Genomic DNA, 16,630 nt, shown 5'->3' with positions numbered 1-16,630 from the left:
TTAAAGTAGATCTAGATGAAACTAAGGGAACAGAGGAGCTCCTTTCCTTTCTACTTTCCAAACCCAACATAATGTAACAAAGGTCCAAAGACCATACTGGGAAATTAGCTTTATGAATTGATAGGTAACAAATTGTTATGACTCATGCTGCTTAAAACATGTCATTTTAAGAAAGAACCCTTTCAATCCTGCAGCCCCATCAGTCAAGGTACATAATATTGGGATGTGGGTGGAGACAAGGAAGAAAAAGGAATGACAGATGAAACAGATGTCAACATACAAGTACTGTTACAAATAGGTGGCATTTAATTCAGATATGCAAATATATCAGTCCAAATACTTTATATTGACACCTCGACCCCCTCCCAAGCTTGTTGCCAATGTCATCTTTCCTAAAATCAAAAGGGAAGCTGAAGAACACTCTGCTTACATTTTTTTTTGCCTTCCACAAAAGCTTCTGTGCATTTCAAAAAAGACAAATTACTGGAAAGTGGATGGGAGAAGAGTCCCAGCTTTTTTGACCCTGATTTTATGCAAAAACAAAAACCTATGCATCTCTGACCAAAACTGTCTTCGTTTTCACAGCTATTAAAATGGGGGAGAGAGAGAAAGAGAAAGAGAAAGAGAGACAGGCTGGGCTTAAGCCAAGGATAGCAAGGTAAGATAGGTGCTCCCTTAAGCTTGCCAAGCAAGGGGCCATTTTCTGAGACAGTTTCAACTTATCTGCACTTTGGGATTTCAGGACCACTCCGAGGATTGCTACATTAGGAAAGCAAAACAAAAGCAATGCACAAAAAAAACAAAACTAACTTACCGGGGATAGCGTTAATTTTACAGGCAGCTAATCATGCCTCCTCTGACAGAGCTAATTTAGCCATTTCTAGTCCTTCTCCACACACAAAAAGAAGAGGGGAAGAGAGACGTGGAGCAAAGAGGAAACAAAGGCAGCAGGAGATGCAGGCCAAGCTCTCTGGAGTGTCCACTGTGGTGCAAAACTGAGCAGCTGCCCTCCCAAACTATTCGCCATTTTTCTTTGTCTTTCAGCTGACCCCTGCCTCAGTGCAAAACTCCCAGGGACTCCAATGAGACACGGTGCAGCCTCCTTCCACTTTAACGGTGAAAGGCATTCAATCTAGCTTGCTACCCGATACCGAACCTCCCCTCGGCCGGCCCCTCGTTGGCTAAGCGCCTTCCTCGAGGAGTCCCCCGCAAGCGGATTGGCTGCTCCGCTCGTCACTTTAAACCCTCCTTTGTACACTTCCTGCTTTGCAAGTTACCTTGAGAAGGCAGAACAGGGGTCAGACGCGGAGACTTCAAGCCAGGAGCAACTTATGTAAAAGGCGGATCTCCGTGAAGTGGAGGCGCTCCAGGGTCACAATGGAGCAAAGCGGGGCGGGCAGGCGAGCGGGCGGGGAGGGGGGGAGGAGGTGCAAAGGGGAAAAGCAGATGAAATGGAGTCTATTGAATAGACCAGGGGTCTCCAACCTTGGCAACTTTAAGACTTTTGGACTTCAACTCCCAGAATTCCTCAGCCAGCTTTGCTGGCTGAGGAATTCTGGGAGTTGAAGTCCACAAGTCTTAAAGTTGCCAAGGTTGGAGACCCCTGGAATAGACGATCTTTGGCGTGGCTGACCCTGGAGGGGTTTTTTTGGGGGGGAAGGAGATTTTGGGGGGGGGGAGTTTCTTTCTTAAAAAATGATTAAGGTTCCATGTTTTGAAGGGTTTAAGGGGCATTGCGGTGGGATCCGGGGGCTGTTCCTTGAAAAAGGCAGCTTGGCTTTTTATAAGTGCCTTCAGAAATAGTGCTTTAAAATCGTGAGCCAGAAAAAAAACGAGGCAGGAATCCCCAAGGTTTGATTTTTAGAGCCTCGGTTTCGCCATCACCAATAATGGGGAATTCAGGCGGGGGGGAGGGGGGGATGTGTGCAAATGCTCAGTTTCTCTTCTCTTCCCCCCCCCCCTTTTAAAGTGGTCCTTAGGCGCTCCTGGGATCTCCCCCATCCCCATAAGCTCTCATCCTGGCTCAGCAGTTTACCAACCCAGCCGATTTCTTGGATGAGGGCAACTCTCTTTCTCAACCGCATCTGTGTTGTTTAAATGGCAAGCAGGGCAGTTGTGTTTCTGGTGGCGAGGCTGTGTTAAAACGAGGGATGGGTTGGGCTGGCCGTTGGAATGAAAGAAGAGGGGGAAAGGGGCAGGACCAGTGAAGAGAAACGGAAAGGATAAGAGGGAAGGCACAGCAAAGAGGTCTTGGCAACATCCCCAGAGGTGGCCTTAAGGTTTCCTTTCAAAGTTCTTCCCGAACACTCTTGAGTATTGATCGAAACTTAGGCTTTTCCTTTACAAAAAAAGGATTTAAAAAAAAAATGTATTGTGAAATGCAGAATTCCTTGCTTGGGGGCTAACCTCAAACTTGCAAAGTTATTCAAACCATTCAGAAAATAAAATAAATAAATAAACATAATGCATACATTTCATACACAAAATGCCCTGAGATTATACATATTTTAGGTAGAATCCTCAAGGGTGTAATTTAAAACCAAGATGGGGTGAGAGGGGGGAACACATCAAAAAACTCAGGCGATTTATATTAATCTTTGTTTTCAACTGCATTTGCATTTTTTTTAAAAAAGGTATCCTTAATATATCAGTTGGTATAATGTAGCAACTGCATTGGTACAGTCTCTGCATCAAGTTTTCTAACTTTGGAACTCCAGAAGTGTTGAACTACAACTCTTGAGTATCCCAGATCAGCAAGAGGTCAGGGAGGCTGTTCTAAATTTAAATCACTATATCTATTAGATTCCTCTTAAAAATAAAGTTCTAAGTTAGTGAAGAAATGGTACTATGCAACACCTCAAAGTATTTTGTAGTTTAGAAGTCAGCTAAATTATAACTAAACCTAAATAGAAGATTGAAAAGGCAGCTGAAATGTTCATAAAAAGGCAGCAAACAAATGTCATCTTAAATTATGGAAAAGGGCCATAACTAGGAACGGAGAGGCAGTCCAAGATGCACACAAGGAGAGCAAAACTACTTTCCTGCATTTCAGTAGCAAAAGGTTACTAGGAAACAGAGAATCCCAGGCTTCAAGGAAGAAGAACTGTGAATATATAAGAAAGCAGTTCAGAAAAGTGGGTGGTGATGATGAATATCTTATATTTTCATTTCTGTGAATAGTTGGGGGGGGGAATCTAATTCTTTCAGCATTTCTCAAACTTGGCAACTTCAGATGTGTGGACTTCAATTCCCAGAATTCCCCAGCCAGCTCTGGTGGTTGCTGGGGAATTCTAGGAGTTGAAATCCACACATCTGTAAGTTGCCAGGTTTGAAAAATACTGATTTGCTGGAGGGTTTACATCTAGTCCAGGGCTGTCAAACTCGCGGCCTGTAGGCCGGATGCGTCACGCTCTGGCCACACCCATGCCCGGTTTAGCGAAGGGGGGAAAAGCCGTGATACGTCACATGACATCACCGTGACGACAGCCCTGATCTAGTCCAAGCAACACTTCCAAATACGGTAAGTAGCTGAAGAGACTCTCTTGTCATATTATCAGTTGACCACATTTCTATAAGACGTTTTCTAAAACTCAAATCATTTCAAGTCAGGAGAAAGGTCATTTTTCCCCACCTTTGGATCAAAAGTTTATTGTGGAAATAAACAATACAAAGACACAATACAAACAGAACTAAGTGTGTCGCAGACTTGGAAGAGGTCTGGAAAATTCAAGACTTTCTCCAGCACTCCATGGTGACTTCAACATGATTTGGCTCAGTTGTATGTATGTGTGTTTGATAATTATTTAAAGAGAAGTGACAGCATATCAGCTACTGTAAAAAAGGTTGGGGTGCTGTTACATAGCCCTGACAGTAGCTATGAGAGACTTCAATCATCTAGCACTAGAAGATAAGTCACTTACACATGGCTCATGCCAAACTGACCGATGCAGATTGTACAAATACGTTCCTTGTCTTCCTGATGTTACAGCATCCCCACTTTTCCAGGCAAACAGGTCTACCTGATCTGCCATTATCTAGTCCCACTTTTAGACTTAGAATAACTGTATTGTCACTTTGAATGTACACTAATCAACATACATTAAAATGAAATTTCATTACATACAGCTCTCAAGGGCTCTCCACCTCCAATATACACTACATAAACATGACTAAATAAATAAATGCAAAATTATGCATATACCCACATATATATTTTCTGGTCCTTTGCTTGTGCCAGAATCAGCACTTAGCTGCAACCTTTGTTGGTGCTTAATCAAGTTCCGACATATGTTTTCTCTTGAAATTGCTCAAGCTTTTAAAATGAGCTTTGCACCTCCTACTTTTAAAGTCTTCAGATATTAAGTGATCAATTATATTTTATGTAAAGAGCATTTTAAATTCTCCAATAGCAGAGAGAAAAGAAAAAAGTTAAAATGAGTTTGACCTACAACAGCCAAACATTTGGAAAGTAGTAATATTTCAATAAACAGTCCAATTCAGCACTAATTCTCAGTGAACAATGGAATAAGTGAAGATATACTGAACAATTGCCTACATGATATCTATTTTTAAGTGAACTAGATTTTTAAAAACTTGCAAAAATTACTGATGTAAAACACTATCATTAACAGAAAAAAATCCTTTTGAAAATATTACTGTAGCCCATCACAGCTTATTCGGTAGCTTATTCAGATAACCATGGTGCTGACTTCAATACAGGCTTTAAGATAGGTGGAATTCAGCTCACAGAATTTCCCAGAAAGCTGTGGTATGCTAGCTGGAGAATTCTGGGAGTTGAAGTCCACCTATTTTAAAAATTGATGAGTCAGAAACCCTGCTTTAAAATTATGGGCAAAACTCATTATTGCTCTGGACCACAGTATAAAAATAAAGCTCTCCATGTACACAAAGCCTGCTGGATACATAAATGCCTCAAAAAAATGCTGCAGTGTCAGAAGACACTACAGTTTTCTCCATCCCAATAAATTGATCTGTTTTGATGCAAAACAAAAGATGGGTATCAAGCAAGCAATCTGGTCTACAGCCAAGATATAACCTTACCTCTAAAGAAGAGGAATGGAGAACTGGAAGAGATCAGGAGACGTGTTTATGGAAAGAGAGGCAGGAATGAAATGAAGGTGGGGGGACTAAAAGGAAGGAACCTACCTGGAGAAGACATACTCACATAAACATGAAAGCACAGAAGGGTAAAAAAAAAAGGCTTTTGAATTAGAATACAACTCAATGTATGTTTAATTGGAAATAAATCTTGTATAGGTTTAATTGTAATTAGTATACAGCTGTATTAAGAAGAAAGGGCAAAGAGGAAGTTATGTGTCACCACTACTACATGAGCTGAACTCGCTGCCAGGCAGAGTTGATATTTGATCAATGGCCCATTTTTTTTTTATTGTTTTTGCTTAGATTATTTTAGTCTGGGCTGCATGAGTCAATATTATTAGCTGTTTCTGTTTTCACTAGTTTTGTATGCTGCCCAGAGTCCACTGGAGTTGGGCGGCCAGTAAATTTCAATAAACATTTAATAAAAAAATTAAGCATAAGCTCTCATGAGATGCATCTATGTAACTGCCATGTCTTTCCCTCCATTCTTCTCTCTGTCACCTCCCCCAAATGAAATTAAATCCCACATCTGTCAAGCCATTCTATGTACCTGATGAAGTGAAGGTGGGAGCGTATCACTCTCCGAGACAAATGGATCCAGAAGAATTTTGGAACACCTTGAAAGTTCCCAACAAACTGAACTATGTGCATTATCAATTAGAAGCATTATTTTCTTCAGCACAGAATAGAAACTCTTGACTTAGGGTTATGAAATTCTTGAACTGATAACTAGATGACAGAAACCGGGCTGTGCAAATAAGACCACCTCTCCACAGAACCGGACAATTGGGGGCTGCTGCTTTACAGTATGCTAAGACCAAAGGGAGGTAAGAAATCAGAGCATTACCCAATTCTGTTTTAGGATAGCTATTCAAAAGTGGCCTTGGTAGATACATAAATTATATATTTAGAAGTGTTTAAAAGCTAGAATCGAGCTAAAATGTAACTTCTGCAAAGTTAGCTGACACACACTTAAGGTCATATATGAAGCAAATTCAAATTTGTTTCTGAATCCAATTCAAATTGCTTATTTTTTCTGTTAAAGACTTTTATTTTTAGATTCACATCTCACCTTTATTTTGTATAACTCAAGGCAGCTAATTAATACTTGTCTCTTATTTTCCCCACAACAGTACTGGGAAGTAGGTTGGCCTCAGTGCGTGTGACTGGCTCAAAACCTAACTTTTAAAAACTGACTTTCCTGTCTACAGGACAACTAAAACTCATGGTCTCGTAGTTTCTAGACCAGCACTGTAATAACTACACTAAACTGTTTTTCTCGCTTAAGACTTGGCTTTTCCTATGATGTTCAACGGAAATCCATTAAGAAAAGTTGTCTTCTTTCTTGTAAGAAACAGCATCTTTTGGACATTGTATCCTACTAGATATGCAACAAATCCAAAAATAGAAAGCAACTTTCCATTAGGAAGCAGGTTTGGATATTGTTTAAATGACACTTTTCTTCTATATAGGTTTGCTAAATAGTTGTCGTTTAGACAATAATTTAAACAAGCGACAACTGAGACAACAATGGAAGTGAACAGATAATAACACATAATCAAGGTAAACAGTTCAGAACAAGACAACAAAACCAATCAATTTCAACAAACATCATAATTAACTCAGCAGGAAAAGGACAAACTTTGGGGCTTCAGATTTTATAATTTTAATTCCTTGGAGGCGCAATTCTTTAAGGTAGAATTCATGGTTCTACAATAATTGCCAGTTACAATTGGCACTATTTTCTAAAATAATCATTGCTTTTCCGACAGGAAAAAACATGATATAAACTACTTCAATAATCAGAATGTAACCACAGAAACTGGAGCAACTAAACCACAGACGTTTACATATTTTTTCTTTTTTTTGCATTCTATATACCCTTCTTCTAATCCCAATTATAGCCATAGGAAGTAGGAGAAATGGAGGCTGTCAAGAGCCAGTGGTCCGTATGAGTTTTATTTTATTTATTAAATTTATATACCGCCCTATTCCTAAGGGACTCAGGGCGGTGAACAGCGAACTATAAAAATACATGTAATACAAACGTTAATAATAAAAAACCAATTAAAATATACTAAACATTCTGGTCCTAGATAATTCAAGACATCCCAGTTTAAAATAATATCAAAAAGCAATATAAAGGGAAAGTTAGGCCAGGCCGGCCTGCTGAAACAGGAATGTTTTGAGGGCACGGCGGAAAGTGCGCAGATCCGGAATCTTCTGTATCTCTGGGGGGAGCTCGTTCCAGATGGTGGGTGCCCCCACAGAAAAGGCTCTCCCCCTGGGGGCCGCCAGTCGACATTGTTTGGCTGACGGCACCCTGAGAAGCCCCTCTCTATGGGAGCGTACTGGGCGGTGAGAGGCTATTGGTGGCAGAAGGCGGTCTCGTAAGTACCCCGGTCCTAAGCCATGGAGTGCTCTAAAGGTGGTAACTAAGACCTTGAAGCGCACCCGGAAGACCACAGGGAGCCAGTGCAGCTCGCGCAGGAGGGGAGCCACATGGGAGCGCCATGCTGCTCCCATAACTACCCGCGCGGCCGCATTCTGGACCAGCTGGAGCCTCCGGGTGCTCTTCAAGGGGAGCCCCATGTAGAGAGCATTACAGTAGTCCAGGCGTGAAGTGACGAGGGCATGAGTGACCGTTTTTAACGAGTCCCGATCCAAAAAGGGACGCAACTGGCGAATCAGGCGAACCTGATAAAAAGACCTCCCGGCCACAGCTGTCAAGTGTTCTTCTAAAGACAGCCGTGAGTCCAAGAGGACGCCTAAGTTGCGAACTCTCTCCGTGGGGGGCAATGACTCATCCCCAATAGTCAGTGATGGCACCAATTGACTATATCGGGACGTCGGAAACCACAGCCACTCGGTCTTGGATGGGTTGAGCCTGAGTCTGTTCCTCCCCATCCAGATCCGTACAGCCTCCAGGCACTGGGACATCACTTTAAGGGCATCATTGGGGTGGTCCGGGGTGGAGATGTATAGCTGAGTATCATCAGCATACTGATGATACTTCACCCCAAAACCACGGATGATCTCACCCAGCGGCTTCACATAAATGTTGAACAGAAGGGGTGAGAGAACCGACCCCTGTGGCACCCCACATACAAGGGGCCTCGGGGTCGACCTCTGCCCCCCTGTCAACACAGACTGCGACCGATCAGATAGAAAGGAGGAGAACCACCGCAACACGGTGCCTCCCACCCCTAACTCTTCCAACCGGTGCAGCATGATACCATGGTCGATGGTATCAAAAGCTGCTGAGAGGTCTAATAGGACCAGGATAGAGGAGCAACCCCTGTCCCGGGCCCTCCAGAGATCATCTACCAATGCGACCAATGCCGTTTCCGTGCTGTATCCAGGCCTGAAGCCCGACTGGAACGGATCTAGATAAGCCGATTCATCCAAGTACTGAGGAAGCTGTCGCGCTACCACACTCTCAACAACCTTCGCAATGAAGCGAAGGTTGGAGACTGGACGGTAATTAGCCAACACTGCTGGGTCCAGAGAAGGCTTCTTGAGGAGAGGCCTCACCACCGCCTCCTTCAAGGCAGCAGGGAAGACACCCTCTCTCAAGGAAGCATTTATAATCCCCTGGAGCCAGCCTCGTGTAACCTCCCGAGAGGCCAGCACCAGCCAGGAGGGACACGGGTCCAATAAACATGTGGCCGCGCTTAGTCTGCCCAGTATCTTGTCCACGTTTTCCAGAGTCACAGAATCAAACTCTTCCCAGATAATATTCTCAAGACTTGCCTTCATCCTCCCTCCCGAATCTACCCAGTCAGAGTCCAAATTTTCCCGAATCTGAGCGATTTTGTCATACAAATATTGTACAAAGTCCTCGGCTCTACCCTCCAAGGGGTCCTTCCACCTTCCTGGTGGAGCAGGGAGCGGGTCACCCTAAACAGGGCGGCCGGGCGATTATCTGATGACGCAATAAGAGCGGAAAAATAGTTACACTTTGCCGCTTTTATTGCCACCAGGTAGGTCTTAATATGAGACCTTACCAGTGTTCGGTCAGATTCAGAACGGCTGGCCCTCCAACTGCTCTCCAGGCGTCTTTTCCGGCGTTTCATCTCCCTCAGCTCCTCGGTGAACCAGGGAGCCAGGTGAGATCGACGCCGGGTCAGAGGCCGCAAAGGCACGACCCGGTCCAAAGCTCCAGCGGCCGCCCTATCCCAGACAGCCACTAGGTCTTCAGTCGAGCCGTGTGCCAGAGCCTCAGGAAATGGCCCAAGCTCCGTCTGGAACCTATCCGGGTCCATCAGGCGCCTGGGGCGGAACCACCTCATCGGTTCCGCCTCCCTGCGGCGGGGTGTGGCGGTTCGAAGGTCAAAGCGAAGGAGGGAGTGATCTGACCATGACAAGGGCTCGATCGCTATATCCCCTATCTCGAGACCACTCAGCCACTGACCAGAGACAAAAACCAGGTCCAGCGTGTTTCCCCCCGTGTGAGTAGGGCCATGAACTAACTGGGTCAGGTCCATGGCCGTCATGGAAGCCATGAACTCCTGAGCCACCTCAGACGCCTCACCGACGGATGGCAGGTTGAAGTCCCCCATGACCATAAGTCTAGGGGTATCAATCGCCACCGCGGCTATAACGTAGAGTAGTTCAGGCAAGGCCGCTGCCACGTGGCAGGGAGCCAGGTAGATAGATCACCACATGGAACACAACATGCCAAAAATCACAGTTGCCGAAAACCGAAATGTACAATTTATTGACATCGCGGTACCAGGAGACGCCAGAGTCAAAGAAAAAGATCTGGAAAAAATCATGAAATATCACGACCTGGCCATCAAAACTACATGGCTATGGATGAAACATGTAACAGTGATACCCATTGTCATCGGGGCATTGGTACCATGTCCAAGAATTTTATAACATACATCAGCAAATTTCAGCTTCCTGCAATAACACCAGCGGAACTGCAAAAAACTGTGCTACTTGGAACATCGGACATCTTAAGAAGGTACTTGGTGGATACCTAGGACGCTGGCAGCAACCCGTATCAACCATTAGCACCAGCCAATGGTATTTGTGATGCATTTTTGAATGTTCAGTTGACTCAGTTTCATTTTTAATGAATAAAAGAATAAGAATATTAATCCTGTATCAACCATTAGCACCAGTCAATGGTATTTGTGATGCATTTTTGAATGTCCAGTTGACTGAGTTTCATATTTAATGAATAAAGATAATAATAATAATGTACTTGGTTGATACCTAGGACGTTGGCAGCAACCCGTATCAACCATTAGCACCAGTCAATGGTATCTGTGATGCATTTTTGAATGTTCAGTTGACTGAGTTTCATTTTTAATGAATAAAAGAATAAGAATAATCCCATATCAACCATTAGTACCAGTCAATGGTATTTGTGATGCGTTTTTGAATGTTCAATTGACTGAGTTTCATATTTAATGAAGAAGGAGGAAGAGGAGGAGGAGGAAGAGGAAGAAGAAGGTGGTACTTGGTTGATATCTAGGACGCTGGCAGCAACTCGTATCAACCATTAGTACCAGTCAATGGTATTTGTGATGCATTTTTGAATGTTCAGTTGGCTGAGTTTCATATTTAATGAAGAAGGAGGAGGAGGAGGAGGAGGAGGAAGAGGAAGAAGAAGGTGGTACTTGGTTGATACCTAGGACGCTGACAGCAACTTGTATCAACCATTAGCACCAGTCAATGGTATTTGTGATGCATTTTTGAATGTTCAGTTGGCTGAGTTTCATATTTAATGAAGAAGAAGGAGGAGGAGGAGGAGGAGGAGGAAGAGGAAGAGGAAGAAGAAGGTGGTACTTGGTTGATATCTAGGACGCTGACAGCAACTCGTATCAACCATTAGCACCAGTCAATGGTATTTGTGATGCATTTTTGAATGTTCAGTTGGCTGAGTTTCATATTTAATGAAGAAGAAGGAGGAGGAGGAGGAGGAAGAGGAAGAAGAAGGTGGTACTTGGTTGATACCTAGGACGCTGACAGCAACTCGTATCAACCATTAGCACCAGTCAATGGTATTTGTGATGCATTTTTGAATGTTCAGTTGGCTGAGTTTCATATTTAATGAAGGAGGAGGAGGAGGAGGAGGAGGAGGAGGAGGAAGAGGAAGAAGAAGGTGGTACTTGGTTGATATCTAGGACGCTGACAGCAACTCGTATCAACCATTAGCACCAGTCAATGGTATTTGTGATGCATTTTTGAATGTTCAGTTGGCTGAGTTTCATATTTAATGAAGAAGAAGGAGGAGGAGGAGGAGGAAGAGGAAGAGGAAGAAGAAGGTGGTACTTGGTTGATACCTAGGACGCTGACAGCAACTCGTATCAACCATTAGCACCAGTCAATGGTATTTGTGATGCATTTTTGAATGTTCAGTTGACTGAGTTTCATGTTTAATGAAGAAGGAGGAGGAGGAGGAGGAAGAGGAAGAAGAAGGTGGTACTTGGTTGATATCTAGGACGCTGACAGCAACTCGTATCAACCATTAGCACCAGTCAATGGTATTTGTGATGCATTTTTGAATGTTCAGTTGACTGAGTTTCATGTTTAATGAAGGAGGAGGAGGAGGAGGAGGAAGAGGAAGAAGAAGGTGGTACTTGGTTGATACCTAGGACGCTGGCAGCAACTTGTATCAACCATTAGTACCAGTCAATGGTATTTGTGATGCATTTTTGAATGTTCAGTTGGCTGAGTTTCATGTTTAATGAATAAAGATAATAAGAACTTTATTGTTATTATACGTGTATACACCCAAAGACCAGTTCCAACGCACATAACAATCCCCAAACACACCTCCATCCACCCACCTGAAATTCCCCACCCCTAAACCACCCAAACATCCACACAACAGACCAAGTAATTCTATCCAACAGCTCACTGATGGCGGCCCTTTAGTTCAATTTAGGTTACCATGATTAAATGAATCATGGTTCACTGAATGAACCACAGCACTAGGGGCTCATGCAATACCCACACAAGCACAAGATGAACGGCTCGGGGCAGCCTGTGAGACCAGCCAGAATCCTGACTTTTCTCAGCTGTTTAGAACCCAATTCAGGTTCCTTTCACTTAAGCCCCGCCTCCGACTCAGCCCTGCCTGTCTCTCTGCTCTCCTCTATGGAAAGTTATCCATGGTCACAAGCCCCGCCCTTTCCGATGTCCGCCTCGGGGCTTGGGATAGAGGGGCGGGGGGAAAAAAAGGCTCTTTCCGTTGCAGGCTGTTTTCTCCACGGTCCGCCCGCAATCTTTACCCAATGGCCTAGCGACAGCTCCGCCCATTCGTCTACCCCGCCGGCGGCCAATCAGGAAGGGCAGCGGGGGGCCGTTCCAGCCAATCAGAAGGACGGGCAGGGTGAATGGCGGCGAAGGGGGAAGGGAAAGATAAGTCCAACCGCCACTCCACCGAGGAGCTTCCTTCGCCCTACTTTTAACTCACCGTCCAGCTCCGAGTCCGTGGCTCCCGTTGCGCTTCGGCTGCAGCGGCCAATGCCAGTGGTTTAGCCGTAGCTCGGGCGCTTCCCACCGAAACGAGCGGGAGGGGGCGGGGATGTGAGGGAACGGAGCGAGCGCGAAGTGGCGGTGAAACAAGATGGCGGCGGGGCCGAGACTGAGGAGAACGGCAAACCCCGCCCCCTTCCCTCTGTTCGTGACTTTCAGCTGGTGCGCAGGCGCAACGTTCCAACTTCGTTTGCGTCTCCATTCTCTCGGAAGTGTAGGTTACCGCGAGAATTCACCAAAGGGCGAGATCTTTTTTTTTTTTCTTGCACCTGTGCAAGAGGGAGTTGGTTCCCCCCCCACTGAATTGTGGGAAGTGTAGTTTGGGCGGACTCGGATCCGCAGATGCAGTATTGTAGTTCAGAGCATAGCTGGCTGGAGAATTCTGGGAGTTGAAGTCCACAAGTCTTAAAGCTGCCAAGTTTGAAGACCCCTGCTGTAGTTGAATTCTGCCAACTGTGTAGGCAGAATTTTTATTCCATCAGGCGGGCCTGGCCTAATTTTTCCCTTTTTTCCCTTTTTAAAATGCAAATTTTAATTTGTTTTTAATTAGTGGGGTGTTTTAAATCTGTCTTCGGCCAAATTGTTTAATTCAGTTTTATTTTGCTTTTAAATTTTGTATTTATGTGTTTTATCTTGTGGCTGTTCACCGCCCTGAGTCCTACGGGAGTAGGGCAGTATATAAATCAAATAAAACTAAAAACTAAACTAAAACTAAAACTGTGTTGCTGTTGGGTTATCCTATCCAGAGGCTCCCCCAAAAGCCTGGGCTGGGAAGGAACAGCTGCACACCTCTGATCTCCTTCGCTCGCCAATCACACTTGGCCAATAAAAAAATTATACTCTACTCAGCTCAACTCAACTCAGCAAACCAGAAAACATACTGCCATACAATAACTCCAGGAATGGAATTCAGTAGTTTTCGACTTGGAACCAAAATTGGAATCAAAATTGAGGTGGTTTAGTGAAGCATGATCCATTTTATAACCCTTTTTTTTAACCATAGTTGGGGGGGGGTTGCATTTTTTTTAATTTTTATTTCTCATAAACATATTTAAGTGTACAGTCTTTTATCCATCATTAATCATTGATCATTCATCTTATCCTTTAACTTTCATTTTTATTTGTTTGGGGCTGCTCTTTTACCATTTCCTCTTCTTTGTTTTACCACCACCTTTCCTCTTTGTCCCTACTCTTTCTTCTTCTGTCCCTTTCTACTTTCTTCGTTCCTCCTCTCCTCTCCTTCTACTTCCCCTCCCGTTCCCCCACTCCTCTTCTTCCTCCCTTTCTATTCCTCTCTCCTTTTCTTCCTCTCCTTCTCCCTCTCTTCTATCCCTCTCTCTCCTTTCCTCTTTTCTCCCCTCCTTTTCTCTCTCTATTCCTTTCTTCTTTCCCACTCCTTTGTTGTATCCATTTTCAATTTAATCTAGAATGGTATTCGAGCAGCCCCAATTTTCTATTTACATATATCTTCATTTCAAATTCCTTTTGTTTAATAATTACATCTGTTTTATCATTCATGTACACTTTTATGGTAACTCTTTTTCTCTTTCCCCACCCCTTTTCCATTTACCTAGGCATTGCCTTAGTTGTTAAGTGGATCACTGCAGCTGTTAAACAAATAGATGGTCATTAAGTGAATCCAGCTTTCTCCATTGTCTTCCTTGTCAGAAGCTGTGGAAAGCCCCTTCCCCCCCTCCTAGAAGAATGAAATATTTTGGGGAATATTAAAAAGGCAGGATAGAATATTTTCCTCTAAAGGAGAATTGGGTGGGGGGGAACCTTAAGGGAGGCAGAAACCAGTCCCAGTTTCCCTGCCCCAAGGAGAAACTGAGGAGGCCAGCTTATAGAAATGCAGATTTGGTAATCCATTCAGAAAGACTGGGTCAGGCAGAAACTTCAGATAAGCCACACAATAAGCCACATAATCGAGCCAAAGGTAGGCAGCATAAGCTCAAACACCTAGGATTTACATTTTCCCTTTTGCCTATAGAGCCAGCCATGACCCCATAGGAATCCAGAAAAAACCCACCCACTATAAACTCCCATTTTGTCAGCTGTCCCAGAACTGCTTGCTGTGTGTGTATTGGTTCTGTTCACTAATAAACAGAATATTTCTTTCCAGTCAGCCTCCATTTTATTCCTGGTTTGGAACTGGTTCTCGATATTTCTTCCAACAAAGCCAACTGGGAAGGTCGCAAATAGTGTTCCCATGATCCAGGACACTGCAAAATATTAACTCAATACACATAATTGTCTTATAACAGGTGCCTAGTTAACACACTAGGACCCTGATGCCGAACCTATGGCATGTGTGCCCAAAATGGCAACGAAGCCATGTCTCCCAGCACGCGTGACCTTGCTAGTTTGTCTTCCGGGTTTCTGGCGTGCATACATGTGTGACAATCAGCTGTCCTTTGTGCGCACGGCAGTGCCAAAAACGATGTGCGCATGCGCGCTGGCCAGCTATTTGTCGGGTGCGCATGTGTGCCAGAACCTGGAAGTTCGGCTTTTCTGGAACGTGATCCCTTTGCACGCATGGCAGTGTTGAAGACCGGCCTGTGCATGCACACCAGCCAGCTGATCGTTGGGCATGCATGCCCGCTAGAACCCGGAAGTTCGGCTTTTCCAGAGCGCGACCCTGATGAGCGCATACATGTGTGCGCAATGTTTCCGTGCGACCTTTTTGGCACTTGGTGCCGAAAAGGTTCGCTATCACTGCACTAGGACATCATGGCTAATCATACTAACTAACCAAACAGGCTAGGTTTAGAAAATAGAAGCAATTAACCAAAGTGTTTTGTGTGAAGGCATCACTTGGCTAAGAATAATGTTATGACAGCCAAATGAGCAGTGAATAAATTTAATAACTGAATCAATGTTGAATGAACACAGTATGGTTTGTTTGGCTTTGGCTTATTTTATTTACATAAAATTTTATATGCCATCTGTTTCACAAGACTCAAGGCCATTTGCTATGATGCAAACAATTAATAAATAGAAACTGAGATGATTTCCCACATGAAAAATCTATTTGAAGGCAGTAGTAATCCCATTGGCACGCAAACACTTTGCAAAATAAGATGGTTTTTCAGTGTCCTCTTAAAAGCCAGAAAGTTAGGGGCACCATTTACCCCAGAAGCATAAGGGAGGTCCCTAATTTACTTGAGTGGAGAGCCAATAAGTATGTGAATAATATACAGTATTTTTCCAAAAATTGTTATAGATATCTCCAAAAATTGGCACAAGTTGACATCTATAATTCTGTAACCAATTTTTTTTTCTTGCGTACATGGCAGTGACACAGAATTTTGCCACTGCACGCGTGGTAGCCGGGTTTGAGTCCTGGAAGAGAAAGCCTACATAAAAGTCATCTGTCCTCCCTGACAATCTCTCTAGTAAGGGGAGAATATATACTGACCTATAAACTCTATATAACTCACAATACAATAAAACATGTGAGATATCTTCGACTTCTCCTTTACCACATATACATACCCATTCTGCTGTTGGTGTCCTCTTATACCTACCCTGGAGAAATGCTGAGGGGAGAATATTAAATCTAGCTCTGAAGAAAACTATTCTTTGTTTTGGGAAGATCAGATCATTTAGATACCTTGCTGGTTCCCACACAGCCTGCTTGATTCTGTCCCTACTGTGGAGAGGCAACCTATTAAATTCTTCTTGGAACTCCATGTCCTTCATTCTATCAATTACTACTTGCTTTGCTTTGTCAAAGCCGAGGGACATTAAGAATACCGGTGAGAGCCCATAAGAGCCCAGCTTGTGGTCTATTGCCTGTTTCCAGGGGGAAGGGAAGTTGTCAGTCAACACTAGCAGGGACAGTAATGTGATAATGTATTGTAAGAACCACTGAAAAGATTTACCTGGGTTAGAGACTCTCTGGATGAAACATCCTTTGGAAAAAGGGCCACTATGTTTAAGAATCAGAAGCCAGGGCAGGGGTGAAATCCAGCAAGTTCTGACAGATTCTGGAGAACCGGTAGTGGGAATT

At 43.9% G+C, this 16,630-nt stretch overlaps 1 protein-coding gene across 2 annotated transcripts in view; it reads right to left on the bottom strand.

Annotated features, from left to right (window-relative positions):
- The window catches only part of NFYC (nuclear transcription factor Y subunit gamma), a 56,278-nt gene extending 43,521 nt beyond the window's left edge, over positions 1-12,757 (bottom strand). Inside the window, exon 1 of one of the 2 annotated variants that reach the window (XM_034413357.3) lies at positions 12,557-12,757. The gene's annotated coding sequence lies outside the window, so the exon portion shown is untranslated. Of the gene's footprint in view, positions 1-814; positions 1,103-12,556 lie in introns of those variants that run through there. The other variant, XM_034413358.3, reaches the window with a different exon arrangement.
- Between the last annotated feature and the right edge of the window lie 3,873 nt (positions 12,758-16,630).

This window comes from Pantherophis guttatus, chromosome 10 (assembly GCF_059756535.1).
Source record: "Pantherophis guttatus breed Tessera chromosome 10, ASM5975653v1, whole genome shotgun sequence".
Taxonomy (NCBI): Eukaryota; Metazoa; Chordata; class Lepidosauria; order Squamata; family Colubridae; genus Pantherophis; species Pantherophis guttatus.
This window is presented reverse-complemented; position numbering and strand designations above follow the sequence as displayed.